The following is a 20,201-nucleotide window of genomic DNA, read 5'->3' as shown; positions in this document are numbered from 1 at the left end:
AATTGAGAAATCACCCCCCAGGGGGCATGGCCACACCACAATCCCTTCTTCATTCTCCTCTTGGGATTTTGGACATGCATGCACACACACCCAGCAAAATTTTTGAGCTGCTAGGTCTAGGACTCAAACTGCAGTCAGCCATGTGGGAGTCCAGTGCTTTAACCACTATACCACCTACTGGCCCCTGGAATCATTTATAATATCAATTTCTTTGTCAGTCATTTTGAACTTATACCACAGTAACAAGATATCCCTCAAATCTTAGAGGTGCATCCAGAGATTCCTTTCTAGTTCACATGAACATTACAACAGGTCTGCCACTATGTTCTACCCTTTCTTCGCTCTCGTTCCCACCCTCAAAGAGAACTCAGGTCTTATCTTGTGTTTCTTCATTACTTGGAAGATGTTAACAAACAGGGCAGAGCCATATTCTTCTCTTTTGTTTGCTTTTTCAGTCATACTCACCAGTTCAATCTGGGTCACCACAGAGACCCAGAAAACACAGGAATGTTTTTCTCTCTCACATCCTAATGCAAACTGTTAAGAACAGATGAAGCAGACTGTTCAAGGTCTATCACTGGATGCTGCAGAACCTATTATTTTTCTTTTTATAAAGATTTTTGCTATAGGGTGTGTACACCTGTGGGAGAGACAGAGAAAGACAGAAAGCAAGAAATCACCCCCCTGGGGGATGGCCACACTGCAATCCCTTCTCCTCCATTTTCTTCTTGGGATTTTGGGTATAAGTACACACGTACCCACTGTGAGTTTTAAGTTGCTGGATCCAGGACTCGAACCACAGTCAACTATACGGGAGTCCAGCAACACAAACATTACAACAACTGCTGGTCCCAAGAACCTATTCTTAAAGCTTATGATTATTTTACTATCAATCACACTCTATGAACTGAAGTAAGCCACATAGGGGCAGCAGGTGGTATGGTAGTTAAGGTGCTGGACATTCCCACATGGCTGACTATGGTTTGAGTCCTGGATCTGGTGGCTTGGTTTCTCACTTTCCCTCTATTTCTCTCTGCGTTTCTCTCTGGTTGAATTAAAATAAATAAATGAATAATTAAAATTAGATAAATAAGGCGAGCGCACGCGCCCTATAGCAAAAACCTCTCAAAAAATTAGATAAATAATTATTTTTTAAAAATCCAGATAACCATGCCAAATTTCAAGTTACAACACAACCTTTCTACATAAATGCAACATAAAGGGAAGACTTATGAGGAGAAGTAGCAAATATTTGTGAACAAATATCTATGTAACCTACTGTCCTTGAGATCATAGATAGACAAAATTAAAGAAGTAGACATCTAAATGTGAGAAGACTTCAGAAGTCTTTTAATCCAAACCTTCTCTCTTACAGATAAGGAAATTGAAATTCAGAATAGGTCACATAGCCAAGTTCAAATAAAATAGTCTCAAAATTAGAGCTGATTTTTGAATTTTAATATTTTTATTTCTCCTGAAATGTTCTTAAGTATGAACTGCATAAATTTAGACTTCATAATGACCATGTTACTCAAACCCAACAATTCTTATGCCCCTATGTAATCCATTTCTTTTCTTCAACTCTTTCTGAAGGCAATGACTGATCTGCTTTCTCACTATATAAGCTTGTATTTTCTAGAATTTTGCATAAATGGAATCATATATACTTTTTTTTCTAACTTCACCCATCATAATGATCTGAAATTCATCCATATTGCTATATATTTTTTTTTGGAGCGGTTTTTGCTATAGGGCGCATGTGCTCACCAGAAAGACAGAGAGAGGCAGAGAGACAGAAAGCGAGAAATCACCTCTCGGGGGGATGGCCACACTGCAGTACCTTCTCCATTCTCCTCTCGGGATCTTGGGCACGCACATACATGTGCCCAGGGTGAGTTTAAGACACTGGGTCTGAGACTCAAACCGCAGTTGACTACACAGGAGTTCAGTGACATAGTCATTATGCCACCTTCTGGTCCCAGTTTTCTTTTTTGTTTTTTAAAGAGAGAGAGAGATTTTTGCTATAGGGCACATGTGCTCACCAGAGAGTCAGAGACAGAGAGACAGAATGTGAGAAATCACCTCCAATGGGATGGCCATGTCATAGTCCCTTCTCCTCCATTCTCTTCTCAGGATTTTGGGCATGCACGCACACACATCCAGCATGTGTTTTAAGCCACCAAGTTCAGGACTTGAAAAGTGGTTGACTGCATGGGAATCCAGCGATGTAACCATTATGCCACCTGCTGGTCCCTGTTACATGTAGTAATAGTCTTCGTTTATGCTTCAGGATAACAGTCAGTTGATGTGTATACCACACTTATCTTTTATCCATTTACTTACCAATGGGCATGTGAGTGGTCTCTACTTTTTGGTTATTACCAATAAATAATTTGTATACAAATATTTATGTGGATATATGCCTTTTTTTTCTTTTGGGTAAATAACTTGGAATGGAATGACTAGATTATATGACAGTCATATTTGACCTCTTAAAAAATTGCCAAAATATTTTCCAAAGTAATTTAACCAGTTTATATTCCCACCAAAAGTATGTGAGAGTTTCAGTAGCTACACACGCTTGCCAACACTTGGTACGAGCTGTCTTTTTGTTTTTTTGCATTTTCTGTGGGTATTTCTAGAATCTTACTGTAATTTTAATTTGCATTTCTCTGATGCTTTTCATGGGCTTATTTTCCATCCGTGTATCTTCTTTGATGAAGTATTTTTTTAAATCCTCTTACTGATTAGTAGTTTATTATATATAATAGATAAAAGTCTTATTTATATTAGATACATGTTTTCAAATGTTTCTCACAAATTTTGGATTGCTTTTTCTTTTTTCCTTTTTTTTTTTTTTTGGTAGTTTGCCAGATGGTATTAGTGTTTGCTGGAGAGAGAGAGAGACAGAGAAAAAGAGAGGGAAGAGAAAGCACCTCCCATAGGGAATGGTTACACCACAGTCCCTTCTCTTCAATCTCTTTCATTTTGTAGGGTTTTGGACATGTACACACGCACTTGAGTGTGTTTTTCAGCTCCCTGGGTCCAGGACTCACAACTGCAGCAGCTATGTGGCATTTATAATAGCTGCCTTTACTTCTATTCATGGGCTGGCCCCATCTTTGAATTTTTATAAATTTTATTATTTTTTTCAGAAAAAATTTTAAAATTTGATATAGTCTAATTTATTTTTTCTGTAGTTTTTTTTGTGCTCCATTTAAAGATTCTTTGCAAAATGAAGATCCTCATATAATTTTATCTCATGTTTAAATCTATGATTAATTTCTAGTTTTTATAAGTGACATAGGGTATGGATCAAAATTTATTTTATTTTGCATTTTTGTCTATCACCATTTGTTGAAAATATTAATCTTTTCCCATTTTCTTGGCATCTCTACCAAAGATCAATTAATGTACATAAGTGGGTTTATTTCAATTCTATTCTATTGATCTATTTGTCTACCTTTAAACCAATACCACTATAGTTTTGCAATAAACCTTGAAATCAAATGGTGCAATATTAAATAGTTTTTCTGTCAAAGTCATTTTGGCTATTCTAGGCCCTTGGCTTTTCTAAAGAAATTTAAATGTTAATTTCTATGAAAATAAACAAACAAACAAACCCTGCTAGCCCATGCTTTCCTTCATCCCTTTAACATATGGACTATCATTATAACAGCTGTTTTACTGTACTTAGTACAACTTTTATCCTCTGTGTACCTATTATCATCGATTTTTCCCCCTCATTATGGGTCTTATTTTCCTGCTTCCTTACATGGCTGTTACTTTCTGTTTAGAATGAAGATATTGCAGGACCAGCAGATGGAGTAATGGTTATGTCACTGGACTCTGCACAGTCAATCGTGGTTTGAGTCCCCTAGACCTGGAGGCTTAAAACACATGTTGAGCGAGTGTGCATGTGTGCCCAAAATTCTGAAAAGAGAATGGAGGTGAGGGGACTGTGGCATGGCCTTCCTCCCTGGGGGTGGGGGGGTGGGGTGATTTCTTGCGGTCTGTCTCTCCATCAAGTGCACACACACTATAGCAAAAATCTATCTTAAAAAAGAAAAAAAAGAATGAGGATACTGCCTATGTTACCTTGTTGTGTGCCAGATATTTTTTACACTTTTAAGTCTTTGTTCTGGGATGCAGTTAAGTTTCTTGGAAACAGTTTGACTTTTATGGCTTGTTCTTAAGCCTAACAAGGCAGGACCAGAGCAGCCTTTAAACAGGGCTGTTTTTCCCCACTACTGAAGTAATACTCCCCTGAGCTTCCTTCCCAATTCTCTGTCTGAGCATTACAAGGCATTTTCGTTCCAACTTACAAGAACACAGACTACTTCAGGCTCTGCATGAGCTCTAGGGATGATGGCCCCTGCTCCATTTTGGTGATTCTTTACCTTGCCTAAGGTACCTACAGTGATCAATATTCAACAGAAGACCCAGAAGAATCTCTGCAGATCTTTGAATAGCTCTTCTTTCTTCTCTCTCTTCCTCTCTCTTATCCATGTACCTCTCTCCTCTCTGATGTTCTGCCTTATAACATTGAGCCTCCTTGCTGTTCTTGAATACTCTTTCTCTTTAAATGAGGGAGGCTCCAGGGTTTGTTTGAGTTTACCTCTACTGCGTTGCAATCTGGTCACTTTCTCTAATCAGTGCATGGAAAATAAATGTATTTGTACATTTATTTTCTCTCAAATATTACCATCTTGCACTACCTATTGTCTGATGTTTGAAGATGATTATTTCATCTTTTTTATATGTTCTTTTTTAGTTATCTCAAGTGGTAAGTCTGGTCCTTATTACGCCATCCTGGCTAAAAATGAAAGTTAGATTTTGAAATTTCTTAATTCACTAACTTTTTTGTCTTCACTATGATTGATAATAATTTACTCACACTATGACATTTTTAGCAGACTTTGTTATTGTCAGGAAAGTAAGAATATCTGATTTGCAAGTTGAACAAGGCCATCATGAGCTTTTGAATAGGTTCACTGTTGGGAATTGATTGAATCTGGTTAGAGCAGATTCATAATGAGAATAGCAATGATATAATATTAAGATCAGAGTTAAATTAAATTGATACTAATTAGAATTTCTAAATTACATTTTTTTAGTACAAAAATGGCCTTACGATTTTATTGGGAATGTGCCTGGGAATACTCTTGTCAGTGAGGGCTCATGCAGCAATATTTTTTTTTTTTTGGAGAGGTTTTCTTTTTGCTCTAGGGCGCGTCCGCTCACCAGACAGACAGAGAGAGACATAGAGACAGAAAGCGAGAAATCACCCCCCAGGGGGGATGGCCACGCCTCAATCCCTTCTCCTCCAGTCTCCTCTCGGGATCTTGGGCACGCATGCACACGCGCCCGGCGTGAGTTTTAAACCTCCGGGTCTGGGATCCTAACCGTGGTCGACTATGTGGGAGTCCAGTAACATAGCCATTACGCTAACTGCTGGTCCCTCATGCAGCAATATTAAATGAGATAGCAAAGTGAAAACTTATCACCCAATTCTCCGGAACAGTATCTTAAGAGTAGTTGCCTGCTGGAAGGAATCTCAAATACCTTCCTGGCCAGTGGCACAGCTGTAGTGCAAGGCTCTGTGATGCTGGAAGCCATCTGGAAGATGAGGGTTGTATTCCAAGGTCAACCTGTACACACCTGGCACATGCACATGTGCCTGCAATCCTAGCTGGCTAGGAAAGCTAGAGGGTGGTGGCCTGGGAATTGGGTCATGAGACTCTATTGAGGGTACTTGTTTGTCTTTCTCTTCTTTCTCAATAAATAAATAAGTTTTTAAAAATGCTTCCTTAATTTTACCAGTTTTAAGAATTTATTAAACTAACTGCAGAAGCATAAGCTATAGGGTGTGATGCTGGAGACCATAGGAGGAGGCTCTAGGTTTTGTCCTTGGTCTGCCTTAACAGACTGGGCATGCTGGGTGCACCTGGGATACTGGCTGCGTGGAGTGCTTGGGGGGGGGGGGCGAATCATGGCGTAAGACTCTGTTGGTGGGTGCACCTGGGATACTGGCTGCGTGGAGGGTGGGGGGGGGGGGGCAGAATCATGGCGTAAGACTCTGTTGAGGGTGTCTCGCTCTCTCTTTCCTGAAGAAAATAAATAAATAAACTTAAATAACAATTTGTAGGGGAGCCACAGGTGATATGGTGGTTAAGGTTCTAGATTCCCACATAGCTGACTACAGTTCAAGTCCCAAACATTTTAGCTTGAAAATCACACTGGGCACATGTGCATGTGTGCCCAAAATCCCAAGAGTAGAATGGAGGAGAAGGGATTGTGGCATGACCATACCCCTGAGAGGTGATTTTACACTCTCCCTCTGTCTGTCTCTGGTGAGCACACATGCCCTGAGGCCAAAACCTAAAAAATGAAAAGTAAAAAAATTGTGAGGCTTTAATGTTGAAATAATGTTTCTCATGGTTTTGAAGTAAGCAACTACCCTGTGGTTAATAATTTGTGTAGGTCAAATTGTTGGTTGTTGTGGAGGTTTGATTGTCATCAGAGCCTGAATTTGTTTACCCATTCCTCTTCCCATTAGTTTCTTTTTTCTTTCTTTCGTTTTTTTTTCTTTGAGTGATTTTTTTTTTCTTTTGCTATAGGGCAGGTACACTCACCAGAAGGACAGAGAGATAGAGAGACAGAAGTGAGAAATCATACTCCCCAGGGGGGATGGCCACGTGGCAATCCCTTCTCCTCCATTCTCCTCTTGGGATCTTGGGTATGCACACACACACTCCCAGCGTGAGTTTAAGCCACCTGGTCCAGGACTCGAACCACGGTCGACTACATAGGAGTTCAGTGACATAGCCATTACTCTAACTGCTGGTCCCCCATTACTTTCAAAATTCCCCTCACATGAGTAAACCGCAAATGTAAGAGCTGCCGCGGGAGAGGCGGCCATGGACTGGAAAGAAGTTCTTCGCCGGCGGTTAGCGACGCCCAACACCGGTGCAAACGGTGAGTTTGGGAGGGGCTGCCTGCTGGGTAGCCCAGCCCTAAACTCTTTGCTGGACAAACACCAAACACCACCTATGATTGGAGAAGAAGCAATGATCAATTATGAAAGTTTTTTGAAAGTTGGTGAAAAAGCTGGACCAAAGTGCAAGCAGTTTTTCACAGCAAAGATCTTTGCTAAACTCCTTCATACAGATTCATATGGAAGAATTTCCATCATGCAGTTCTTTAATTATGTCATGAGAAAAGTTTGGCTTCATCAAACAAGAATAGGCCTCAGTTTATATGATGTAGCTGGGCAAGGGTACCTTCGGGAATCTGATTTAGAAAACTACATACTGGAACTTATCCCCACCTTGCCACAATTAGATGGACTGGAAAAATCCTTTTACTCCTTTTATGTTTGTACAGCAGTTAGGAAATTCTTCTTCTTTTTAGATCCCCTAAGAATAGGGAAGATAAAAATTCAAGATATTTTAGCATGCAGCTTCCTAGATGATTTATTGGAGCTAAGGGATGAGGAACTATCCAAGGAAAGTCAAGAAACAAATTGGTTTTCTGCTCCTTCTGCCCTAAGGGTTTATGGCCAGTATTTGAATCTTGATAAGGATCACAATAGCATGCTAAGTAAAGAAGAACTCTCCTGCTATGGAAGAGCAACCATGACAAATGTCTTCTTAGATCGTGTTTTCCAGGAGTGTCTCACTTATGATGGAGAAATGGATTATAAGACCTACTTGGACTTTGTTCTTGCAAACTGGGGCGGGAGGTGGCCATGGACTGCAAAGAAGTTCTTCGCTGGCAGTTATCGACGCCCAACACCAGTGCAAACGCTGCCAGCTGTAGATGAAGTTTTGCTACATAAATTAAGAGAGGAATCCAGAGCTGTCTTTCTACAAAGAAAAAGCAGAGAACTCTTAGATAATGAAGAATTACAGAATTTATAGGTTTTGCTAGACAAACATCAAACACTAACTACCTATGATTGAAGAAGCAGCAATGATCAATTATGAAAGTTTTTTGAAAGTTGGTGAAAAAGCTGGACCAAAGTGCAAGCAGTTTTTCACAGCAAAGGTCTTTGAAAAACTCCATACAGATTCATACCGAAGAATTTCTATCATGCAGTTCTAGTTCTTTAATTATGTCATGAGAAACGTTTGTCCTCATCAAACAAGAATAGGCCTCAGTTTATATGATGTCGCTGGGCAAGAATACCTTCGGGAATCTGATTTAGAAAACTACATACTGGAACTTATCCCCACCTTGCCACAATTAGATGGGCTGGAAAAATCCTTTTACTCCTTTTATGTTTATACAGCAGTTAGGAAATTCTTCTTCTTTTTAGATCCCCTAAGAATAGGGAAGATAAAAATTCAAGATATTTTAGCATGCAGCTTCCTAGATGATTTATTGGAGCTAAGGGATGAGGAACTATCCAAGGAAAGTCAAGAAACAAATTGGTTTTCTGCTCCTTCTGCCCTAAGGGTTTATGGCCAGTATTTGAATCTTGATAAGGATCACAATGGCATGCTAAGTAAAGAAGAACTCTCCCGCTATGGAACAGCAACCATGACGAACGTCTTCTTAGATCGTGTTTTCCAGGAGTGTCTCACTTATGATGGAGAAATGGATTATAAGACCTACTTGGACTTTGTTCTTGCACTAGAAAACAGAAAGGAACCTGCAGCTCTACAGTATATTTTCAAACTTCTTGATATTGAGAACAAGGGATATCTGAATGTCTTTTCCCTTAATTATTTCTTTAGGATTTATTTCCACTAAATACAGGCCATACAAGAACTAATGAAAATCCATGGACAAGATCCTGTTTCATTTCAAGATGTCAAGGATGAAATCTTTGACATGGTAAAACCAAAGGATCCTCTGAAAATCTCTCTTCAAGATTTAATCAATAGTAATCAAGGTGACACAGTTACCACCATTCTAATTGATCTGAATGGCTTCTGGACATATGAGAACAGAGAAGCTCTTGTTGCAAATGACAATGAAAACTCTGCAGACCTTGATGACACATGATCTTTGAAAAGACTAGACTGTCTTCATTAATGTATGGTGCAGTGGTACATGTAAAACCTTTGAAGCAGAATCCTTAGAAATGGTCTAAATAAACACTTCATATGCCTATAGATCACAGCATATGTTTTGGTTCCTGGTATTTTGGTTGTGACAGTATGGAAGCAGTAGGACCAAATATTGCTTCTGAGGAGATGGTTAAGTTCTTGATCCATTTAGTTCAAAATGAACCTTTGTGATTTGATGTTTGATGAAGGTGTTCAGTTTATGTAATCTTTAAAGGTAAAGGAAGTTTTCATGGACTGTTTTTTATATTAGTCATTCAGAATTTGAATATTTGAAAGAGTTCCTCTTGGGATGTTTTAATAAAAAGTATTCAAATTAAAAAAAAAATTCCCCTCACATTAATGCAGGCTTTGGCCATGTGACTTTATTAGACCAATGAGACATTTGCAAATATTATATATGTAGATACTTGAAAAGTTTGCACACTGAATCTTGCTTTCTTATTCCTCTTGGAACCATCTGCCTCTCTGTGTATAAACCTGGAGTAGCCTGTTACATTCTGACATACAATATTAGGAAGAACATAGAGATCCCACTTACCCTGGCAGCTGACCCTGCTGACTCCTGGTTAAGATCAACTGTCTCGATCTAGACCAGCTGAGCTTAGACCAAATTGGATACTGATATAAGTAAAACAAAGTGTTTGGTTGTCATTTAAACTATCAAATTTTGGGGTGATCTGTTATGCATTAAAGCTAATTTATAAACCATCTTAGTTGGATGTGACTTTAGGTGAGATGAAAGATTCTACTTATGTTTAGTACAAGTAGCACTGGAATGAGTTTGGTGAATTAAATTGAGAGACTCTCATAAGTGGTTACTCAAGACATGGGATGTCCTATGTTTTGGGCCTCCTCTATAAAGTGGGAAAATAGGGTGTATTTACAATTTATTGTAATTGAATGTTCTTTTTGTTTTTGAGAGATAATAAGTCCATTTAGCTCACCTCAGTAGTGATTAACTCAAATTTTTACCAACGTTCTGTCACATAGAAGCTATTTCCTATAGAATATAAAACATAAGGTTTTAGGAGTCCTGAAAGTGCTCCTTATTTTATTTCATCTTAATCCATGGTGGCAGCATCAATGTATTCATGAGAGCTAGAAATTCAGAGTCATCTTCCTTCTTATATCCTGTTATCATTTGTACTCAGTCATCAAATCCTATTGTTTTGCTTTAAAAATTCTTGTTATATCTAACTATCCCATATGGATGCAGTCACAAATCTAAATCTGGTTTTGCTATTTCCTCACTGAAAACCTCTTTGTGGCATGCAGTGAAAAAATCTAATTGGTCATCAGTGTAGACATTTGTTTCTTGTCTCTAAAGAATCCATTTTTAATTTTTGCCTTTTGAATTGTATGCTGAATTTTCCAGTCATGGGATTTGGGAGGTAACAACCTTATGTTTGGCTCTTAGAGAGAGCTTTGATTGGTTTATGTGAATGAGCCTGTCCATATATCCCTGCCACATTGATTGGCTTAGGGATAGGCACATGTGCCAAGTTAAGTCACAGCCAAATGAACACAAGTTCTATGACTTTAGCTGAGTTGTTAGAGAAGCAGATTTTCTCTTCGTCTCCACTAGGCATAACCAGTGAGCATGTAACCATGAAGCAAGGCCATTGAAAGGGCTTGGAAACAGAGTTCAGAAAAAAACGAAGGGAAACTAGGTGTGGTCCCATTGTTTGAACTTCAGATGTCACCTCATCGTAAACTATATTTCTCCTAGACTATTCCCAAAGGTAAATAAGTAACTAACTTCCTTCCTTCCTTCCTTCCTTCCTTTATTCCTCCTTCTCCTTCTCTGTCTTCTTTTCTTTGTCATTAGGTGTTTTAGACCAAAACATCCTAAATTATTAAGGAGGTGTGTGTGTGTGTATGTTAACCTGGAAATATTTTCATATTTTATTTCTCACAATCAATTGACAGTAAACAATATCATAAAAGATCATTTAATGACATTTGTGCAGCTGAAATACATGCTGTGAAGGAAAATCTCAGGATTCCAGTAAAATCTACATGGGGGGAACCTAATCCTGTTTGGGGGTCAGGAAGAGCTTCTCTGAGGAAAAAATCACTTGAGTTCAGATGGGAAAGCTAGGACCACTTTCACTCCAGTTTTGTTGGAGGTAAGGATTGCCTTGTACCTCCTAGGCTGGAACTGAAGAGAAATAGTTGGGTTAGTGTAGATATTTAGGGAACAGGTAGGGACAGACCATGTCAAGGAACATTCTTTGAAAAAGACATTGTAACCAAGCTGTAAGAGAACCATAGTAACTCCATATTTTACTTAGTCTTGGGCATCCATCTTAATAGATGAACCCTTTAGGCCTCATGCTTAACTAATGAAAGCTAACAATAACTTTGCTGAGTAAAGATACCAGGCAGAGGAGATAAGGTGAAGAAAGACATTTAACTCTCTCCCACATAACTGGCAGAGATTTTTGTCATCTTGAGCACTGCAAAGCCCCATATAGATTCTAAAACAGGATCTAAGAATTGTCTTGAAGACTCTTTTACTCCTGCTGCCAAGTTAATCATTGCTTATCTTTAAGCCCCTTGCAGAGAACTAAAACTGGTAATTCCATTTTGTCCTTCCAGAACTAAAATTGCCCCTCAGCAGTGATTGCCTCCTGGCCACTATCTGGTCTCTGTGATCCTGCCAGATATCAAAGACCTTGACTCCTTGTGATTTTGCCCCAAGGCAATGAATAGCTTACCCTTTGCTTCTAGGTGTACACTCACACTGACTTCTTTTTCTACATAACTTCTGTATCTTATCCAGTACAGGGGAGATGGTCATGGACTCCAGTCCACTTGCTCCACAGTATTGGGTTCACCAAAATAAATTTCTTTCCTAATTCTCCGACTTTTGTCTCTCAAGGTTGGCTTTTGTCAACCAGCAAGTGGTATGGATCTAATTTCTGATCTTCCCTGCCCATTCTGGGATCAATATAATACTAAGACTTTTGCAAATTCTATTCTATCCTGAGTGGCAAATTCATCCTGTGTGTTTATCATACTTTTGAAACACCTTTGAAAAAAAAAATACTCCCCCTCCTTTTATTTTATTTTATTTTTTTAGATTTTGGCTTCTATTTGGGGCTGCAGGAGCAAACATACCAGTCTTCATTTGCAAGTCGACAGTAGTATGTTCCATCACTAGTAGCTTCTTTTTAGCATTACCATCTCTCCCTTATTGAAGAGAACTCTTCACCAGCTCATAAATCTGATGGGCTAGCTCAGGTCTCAACAGAACATCTCCTTAAAACTCACTGATGGGCAGTCTGGCTCTATCATAAAGGAAGCATCGGTCAGCTATTTTCAGAAAACAAGGGTTGCCCTTTTCTTCACTTTAACAGGAAACTGAGAATACAACATCACAGACTAATCACTCTAAGACAGAGTGTCGGGCTTAAAATGGAAATTTTAGCAAACTGTATACCACTTTTAGCAAGTAGCAGTTAACATCATCCAGCACTGAATACAGATATGACTTTACTCAGCGAGAGCTTGGGAATGTGTCAGATTGGGAGGGCTTCTGTATAATTTACATTCTAAATTTAAATGTTCTGGGAACATAGATAGGACTGTTCTAGGGGATTTGCCTTAGAGATAGCCAAATCTGAATGGATGGTGCTTCTACCCTGCCAGATCAGGCCAAGAGCTTTCACATTCAAATCCATATGGGTGGTGCCCTTTTTATTTCAGAGTCATTTTGACTTTTAAAATTTGTGTGTGTGTGTTTGTGAGTGTGACTTCTCAATCATTGAATAGAGCAACTTTAAGAGACAGGACAATACACTCAGTGATTACTCTGATTCCTGTCAGTGTTGGAGAAACTAGTGTTGAGCTTTCTAACTTTAATCTTCTGAGCTTTCTTTCTATTGCTATTTTAATTCCTTGAAAACTTAGAACCTGTTGGCCTCAATATTTAGATCCACTTTTTCAAAATACACATGGTTCTCCTAGTGAAATCTAAGATACTCTGTGGGAGTTACTTATGATGACAAGCATGCAAAAATTGGTTGTGGGTATGAAGTCTTCCTCAGAACCACCAAGGAATAAGGACTCTCTTCTCTCTGTGGGCCATTTGTATTTAAGGAGAAATGTATTAATCTGAGGAAAATTCTCAAGCAAACATCATCTTGAGTGTTTAATGATAGTGCATTAGACAAACAGAAAAGTATTTTTGCCCTTACTTCTATTTATAGTTAGGATGTTTCTAATTGGGATAAATAAAGAGTACTTTTTCCTCAGTTTAACTCTGAGTAGACATTACAGAGCCACTTTTCTCTTGTGATTATTTAACATACATTAGATGCTTGTAATAATGAGACAGTTCAAGAGATTTTCCAATTCCATAGGGGATTTTTTTTTTTTTATCTAATTATCTTTTTTTTTTTTTTTTGAGAGATTTTCGCTATAGGGCGCGTGCGCTCGCCAGACAGACAGAGAGAGACATAGAGACAGAAAGCGAGAAATCACCCCCCAGGGGGGATGGTCACGCCGCAATCCCTTCTCCTCCATTCTCCTCTCGGGATCATGGGCACGCACGCACACGCGCCCGGCGTGAGTTTTAAGCCACCGGGTCCGGGACGCGAACCGCGGTCAACTACGTGGGAGTCCAGCGACATAGCCATTACGCTAACTGCTGGTTCCCTATCTAATTATCTTTTGAAATTCTTTCTCAGGTACCTGAAAAATATTCCTCTCATCTATTAAGTTTAAGCATGTTTTAAATTTTCTAGTGGGAAAAAGTAAGCTAAGCCATCTACTAGTATCTGGTTTGACAAGAACCACAGGGAGCTAACACATTTTGGATGCATGTAAGAAAAGAAATACAGAAGAAGCTACCCATGACTCTAGGAAATTGAAACTTTACTGTGAAATTCACATTACCTTGGAGAAAAGGTCATGTCTTATGGCAGAATGACTTTGTCAGACTCGGTATAAAGGCCAAATCTGAGGCCATGTTTACTGGTAGGCTTTGTTGAATGAAGTCACCAGAGCCTACTGGCTGCCTGTTGATAGAGTCAGGCCAATTAATTTACACTCATTGTGATAGAATTTTAGTACGCTAATTGCCTTAGCGACTAAGTATCTAAATAAATGAATTAAAGATGAATAGTGAAAATGGAAATCTAATTTGTGAAAAGCAAATTATACAAAAAAAATTTATAGAGATATTACAAAACAGCCTTGCATGGCTTAACACTGTGGATGGATTCTGGGCAATGCCTTGTTAGGTGATGTCATCATTGTTTGAACATCAGAGGTTACTCACACAAATCCAGATGGAATGAAGTAATATACAGCTAGGCTGTATGATACAGTCTTTTGCTCTTAGGCTACAAACCTGTACAGTATCTTACCTGCACTACTAAATAGTGTAGGTAAAAATAAAGCAATGATCGGAACCAGCAGATGATGTAATGCCTTTATCACTGGACTCCCACATAGCTGACTACAGTTTGAGTCTCAGACCCTGAGGCTTAAAATTCAAACCGGGTGTGTTATATGTGCATGTGTGTCCAAGATCCCAATAGGGGAATGGAGGAGAAGGAATTGTGGTGTGGCCATCACCCCTGGAGGAGTGATTTCTCACTTTCTGTCTCTGTCTCTTGGGGGCGTGCATGCATCCTATAGCAAAAATCTCAGTAAAAATAAATAAATAAATAAAGAAAATAATGGAAAGGTAAGTATTTGTGTATCTAAACATATGTAAACTAGAAAAGGAACAGAAAAATGCTGGGGGACCAGCAGTTAGCATAATGGCTATGTCGTTGGACTCCCACGTAGTCGACCGCGGTTCACGTCCCGGACCAGGTGGCTTAAAACTCATGGTAGGCACGTGTGCGCGCGTGCCCAAGAGTTTTAAGCCACCAGGTCTGGGACGCGAACCACGGTCGACTACGTGGAAGTCCAGTGACATAGCCATTACGCTAACTGCTGGTTCCCTCTGGTATATTTTTATAACTGTTCTTAGTTAAAATAAAACACATCACAAAGCTATAGAAAAATATGTTCTTCCTTTATACCCTTATTCTATAAGCTTATTTCCATTTTAAATTTTTTTCATTTTTACTTTTTAAATTATTTTTTTTAAAGTCTAAGGCATATACACACATTTGAGTCTACGCCTACACAGGATCAAGATCATCAATACTACTGTCTCCAATCTCCACTTCTTGTCCCACTGGAAGGGCCATGATGAACAAAGCAACATGAGATTAAATCAAGCACAAGAGAATGATGCAATCAACAGACTATGAAGGAGAACATATCCTCTAAAATAATGATAAAAGTATAGCACGGTCACTCACAAATGAGTAACATAGTTATTATCATTGTCAAATATTGTGTATTTGTTATTTATAATTAATGCTATATTTTTATATAACTGGTAATGCAGCAGATTTGTTAATACTAGAATCACCACAAGCACATGAATAATGGATTTCACTATGACATTATAATGTCTGCAATGTCACTAGGCAATAAGAGTTTTACAGTTACCTTGTAATCTTCAAGATCTCTGTCCTATATATATGTGGTCCTTTGTTGACTGAAACATTATTTGGAGCCACAAGTATAATTGTAGAAGCATTAATAAGTGTAGAGTTTGCAGTCAGCCAAAGGCTTTTTATATCTGCTTTAATAAATAATTTTTAAACATTTATATTTAGTATACATTTCACATTTAAACTTTGTTTTTTAAAATGACACCATTGAAATATTTGAAGAGTTTTTTTTTTTTTTAATTCAGCAAGCCAAAGTGTTGCACATAAGTTACTTATAGCTTGTAAATGTATTTATCCCCATAAATAGGACAAAGCTTTGCCTTTGGAATGGTCATAAATCACATTATGATTTTTAATTTTTTGAAAACCCTTATTGGAAACGATTGTGAAGTAGGACATGAATGATTATTCTTTTTTAACAAGTTAGATGACATAGGGTAATGAAATGATAATTCCCAAGGGTCCCTGATTCATCATACTTGAATCAACTTCTAAGTATAAGCATAATAAACACTCATTGTTATTTCCATCATAACACAACTTCCTTTATTTTTTTCTGGTAACCCCTTTCTTCTTTCTTTGGAGAACTACTCAAATCTTTCCCTGTGATCCCATAAGGAAGCCTAAGCTCTTTCCATTTATTTTTCACAGGAGGACCATTTGCTGCATTTACTAGCCCAACGTCAAATCTAAGAGCAGGTATGCATCTGAATCCTTCCCCAGGATACCCAGTCTTGGGTGATGGCTGTGGTGGGGCTGTGTCCTTTGCTCTCTGGTGGTGAAGGTTGGAGAGTGGGAACCTAGTGTGTCCATAGTCATGCTCCCCATCACATGGAGACCTGCTACTGTACAAGAAGAGAGGATGCACGATTTTAACATAAAACACTTCTTGGTTTTATTTTTGGCTCTCTTTCTTGACTTCTTAGGATGTGGTTCTGTTTTTCCTTTAGTTTTGTAGTCGTCCCTGGCTTACTTGAGATAAATGTAATTTCTTTCCTAGAGACATAGTCATCTAACAGTTTGGGCTTTATCATCAAACTGCAAACTGTGTCCATTCCTATCATAAGCCACCACTTTCTAGCTCTATGGTTGTGGACAAGTGCCTTGAGTTCTCTGAGTTACATTTCCCATATGTCAAAAAAGGGACAACAAGAGTTACATATCCCATGAGACTACTCTGAAAATTAGAAATTAATATATAAGAAATTCGTAGCTAAATGCTTGGAACACAGTACATTTTCAATAAGTGTTATTCATTCTTGTCCTTATCATTATAGTTTAAGTTTGCTTCTGTTGGATTTTTTGTCCCTTCTAACCCCCCCCCAAATAATTGTTTAATCATTTAGCTTAGTCAACTCTTCGTTATTCCTGTTGCTTTCCATATACATGCTAGATTCATAGGAGCTCTTTAAGAGGATATTCTGGTTCTACACTTAATGTTGTAAAAATTCATTTCCAGTATTTCCCAAATGGAAATTTCACTCAAGTGCAATGAATGGCTACTCCATGATTACAAATCAAATCTTGGCCCCCCAAAAATAAGACAAAATGCTTTCAATTACTAATCTGTGATACATTTGTGGCATTAAGATTTTAAAAATACATAGGATATATAATGTCTAGTAGGCAGACAAGACACTTAGCACCTAGCCCTTCTTTTATAAAGTCTCTGGATGGTACACTGCAGGGGAATTGTATCCTACTCAATAGATGCTGCCTTCCCTGTGGATGAACTGTAAAGTTGTCACTGTAGACATTGTGTTTATGCGAGTTTTCCCTTTAGGTCCACAGACACATGACATGTATATCACTGAAAGAGAAGGGAGGAGAAATGATGGGAACATAAAACATTGAGCCGAGCTGCAAAGAGAATGAAACTTCTCTTTGACACATATTGTACAACATTTCCAAAGTCTTGGGGATATTTTGGTATATTTAACTGGTAAAAGATTTTGCAAACGTCTGTAGCTCTATCCTTTTTTCTTTATCAGTGACAATACATGTCTGGGCTGACAGTGCTCTCATACCTAGAGCTTTAATTACATGTCTGATATGTCTCCATCAGTCTGCTTGTACCATGTGTATTTTATGCTGGCTAGAAAATTCTTTAGAAATGATATTAAAAGATGGCATTTTAAGTTCTAATCTGATTCCTAGAGTTAGCGGTTTTATATACTGAAATTTATCAAGGCTAAACACTTTTCTACTTTACATCAACATCATCCTCTTGTTTTTCTCTAATTGTTATTTGGGACATAGATTAAAGAGAGGTCAAAGGACTAAGACTCACTGAGAAAAATTATGCCAAAGTTTAGCTAATCTTGGAACAGATATTCTGATTTTTCTGTTACAGAGAGCCAGTAATAAACAAATTATTGATACAGATAGAAGACTGGGTTAAATTAATCCAGCATGATTATAATGCATTACTGGCTTTGCTTGAGCGGATGGGAAGGTATAAGAGTGTGTGTGCATATATGGACAAGTGTGTCTGTGAAATCATGTGTTTTGGGAAGGAGCAAGACAATACAATTTGTTTCAAGTGGTTTTATTTTGCCTTTTGAGAAAAGATTAGATTCATAGGATCTTATTTAGTGGGCTATTCTTATACCACAATTAATATTGTGGAAATTAACTTTCAATATTTTCCAAATGGAGATTACACCTGAGAGCAATGAATCCTCTTTCGTCTGGATCTACTGACTTTAATGATTTGTTAAAAGGTTTTGTTTTTTTTTGTTTGTTTGTTTTTTTTTTTAATATAGTCTCTCTGGAAAGCCAATTTACTTTGCTTCTGAAATCACTAGTTTATTTTATTTATTTATTTATTTTTAAGTTATTATAGGGCACATGTGCTCACTGGAGAGAGTCAGAAAGCACATGCTGCAATCCCTCCTCTCAGGATTTTAGGCATCTACACACATGTACCTGGCTTGTTTTTCAAGAAGCAGGGTCCAGGACTCAAACTGCCAGGTAGTTGGCTAAGTGGGATCCAGCTGCCTTAACCATCAAACCACTAGCTTGGCTGGCCAAGGCTTTTTAAAATTTTTGCAGGGTGAATGTGTTTATGATTCAGGAACTGGCTTATTTTGGTCTCAAATTCAGCTTTGATGTTCTAAACCTCCAAGCAATTGTTTTATCACTAAATCGACTTACACTCTTAGAAACTTTGTAGCAATTATAGGAGGTGTGTTTAATAATAGAATAGCCTAATATACCTGGATGAAAATGAAACTCTGTGAATAAGGGTTTTAGAAGTCACATATATTACTGCAGTAGAATGGGAAGGAGAAATGAGAACATCCTGCAAAAATAAATCTTCCAATTCCCATCTGTAAATTTCCTACACTTACATTAAGTGTTAACTATATTTAGTTTATGATTTTTAATTTCCTTTGTCTGGCCAAAGGAAGAAATCACCTATAAGACAGCTAAGACCTAGTAGAAAACCTCTTACAGATCTATGACTTTTACTGATCTTCTTTGAAAGAGAATTAATCTTTTAGTAGCTACATGAATCCTGATTGCAGAGAAAATTAATACTGAACTATAGACATCTAAGGCACTTTGGCAATCATGCATTCTAATATTCGTAATTAAAAAACGTATTAATGGGAGATCAAAGCAAGTTACTTGAGCAAATGCATAGGAGAAAAATATTAATAGAATCCAGGTCCCTACCTCTGTGTGTATTAGTCAACTGGTAACCAGCAGTAAAGGCCTGACAAATGTTTTTAGTCAACATTTCTTGGATATTTCTGCATAGTTCTCTATTGAATGTTCAGTCTACTCCATCATATACTTGAGTTACATTAGTTATAAACTGTATGCTATTGAACCATAAGCATTTTCCTTTGGTTTCCTTAAAATCAAATGTATATGTACTCATATATGTATATAAAATTAAAACTAAGTATAGAAAAGGTAGAAATTGAAATCAATTCAAAACTTATACATAGTTCTAAGGAAAAAAACAATATATATGAGGGATTACTGCTTGGCCTTCCCCCTCAGGGGTGGGTGCTTTCGACTTTCTCTCTCTCTCTGTGTCTCTCTGGCAAACACACATGCCCTATAGCAAACAAAACAAACAAACTACATGAAATAAATACCTCACATCAAGGTTTTGTCAGAAACAAGGTCTATAACACTATAATCCAGAAATTGGCTTCTTGGTGTGAAAAATGCAAAACTTGTTTAATTCCAACATTATTAAGATAAATAATCATGATTCAATTTGTTTTATGTTGCTAATTAGATTCAACTCCAATATAAAACTATTAGCTATATACATAATTACATTTAAGTAAGTGAAATTTAGAAACAATGGTTCACCAATAGTTTGACAATAAACGAGTATATAAAGAAACTTGATAATTACAGGATAGGTGTAAGTGTTAAGATGAAACATAAATGTGATGTATTTAAAAATAATAAATGTAGTATGTTTTTTTTAGGGTAGCTTGGGAGATTTTAGTTAGTAAATTGACATCTAAATTGCAGCCTACCCTCAAGGAACACATAGTCTGATGTGGGATACAGACGTGATTCAGTTAGATAAGTATGATCATAAATAGTGAGGTGACGAGAGCACGAGGAG

At 37.7% G+C, this 20,201-nt stretch overlaps 1 non-coding gene and 2 pseudogenes across 1 annotated transcript; 2 read left to right on the top strand and 1 right to left on the bottom strand.

The window, feature by feature from the left end:
* Positions 1–453: 453 nt before the first annotated feature.
* Positions 454–587, bottom strand: LOC114010005 (small nucleolar RNA SNORA31). The gene has a single exon (XR_003551397.1). It is a non-coding gene; the product is annotated as a small nucleolar RNA SNORA31 (small nucleolar RNA).
* A 6,444-nt stretch (positions 588–7,031) lies between these two features.
* LOC106736190 (serine/threonine-protein phosphatase 2A regulatory subunit B'' subunit gamma pseudogene) lies at positions 7,032–7,922 on the top strand (annotated as a pseudogene).
* Positions 7,923–7,941: 19 nt separating this feature from the next.
* On the top strand, positions 7,942–9,122 carry LOC102493472 (serine/threonine-protein phosphatase 2A regulatory subunit B'' subunit gamma pseudogene; annotated as a pseudogene).
* The last annotated feature ends 11,079 nt before the right edge of the window (positions 9,123–20,201 follow it).

This window comes from Tupaia chinensis, unplaced genomic scaffold (assembly GCF_000334495.1).
Source record: "Tupaia chinensis unplaced genomic scaffold, TupChi_1.0 Scaffold000680_1, whole genome shotgun sequence".
Classification (NCBI taxonomy): Eukaryota; Metazoa; Chordata; class Mammalia; order Scandentia; family Tupaiidae; genus Tupaia; species Tupaia belangeri.
This window is presented reverse-complemented; position numbering and strand designations above follow the sequence as displayed.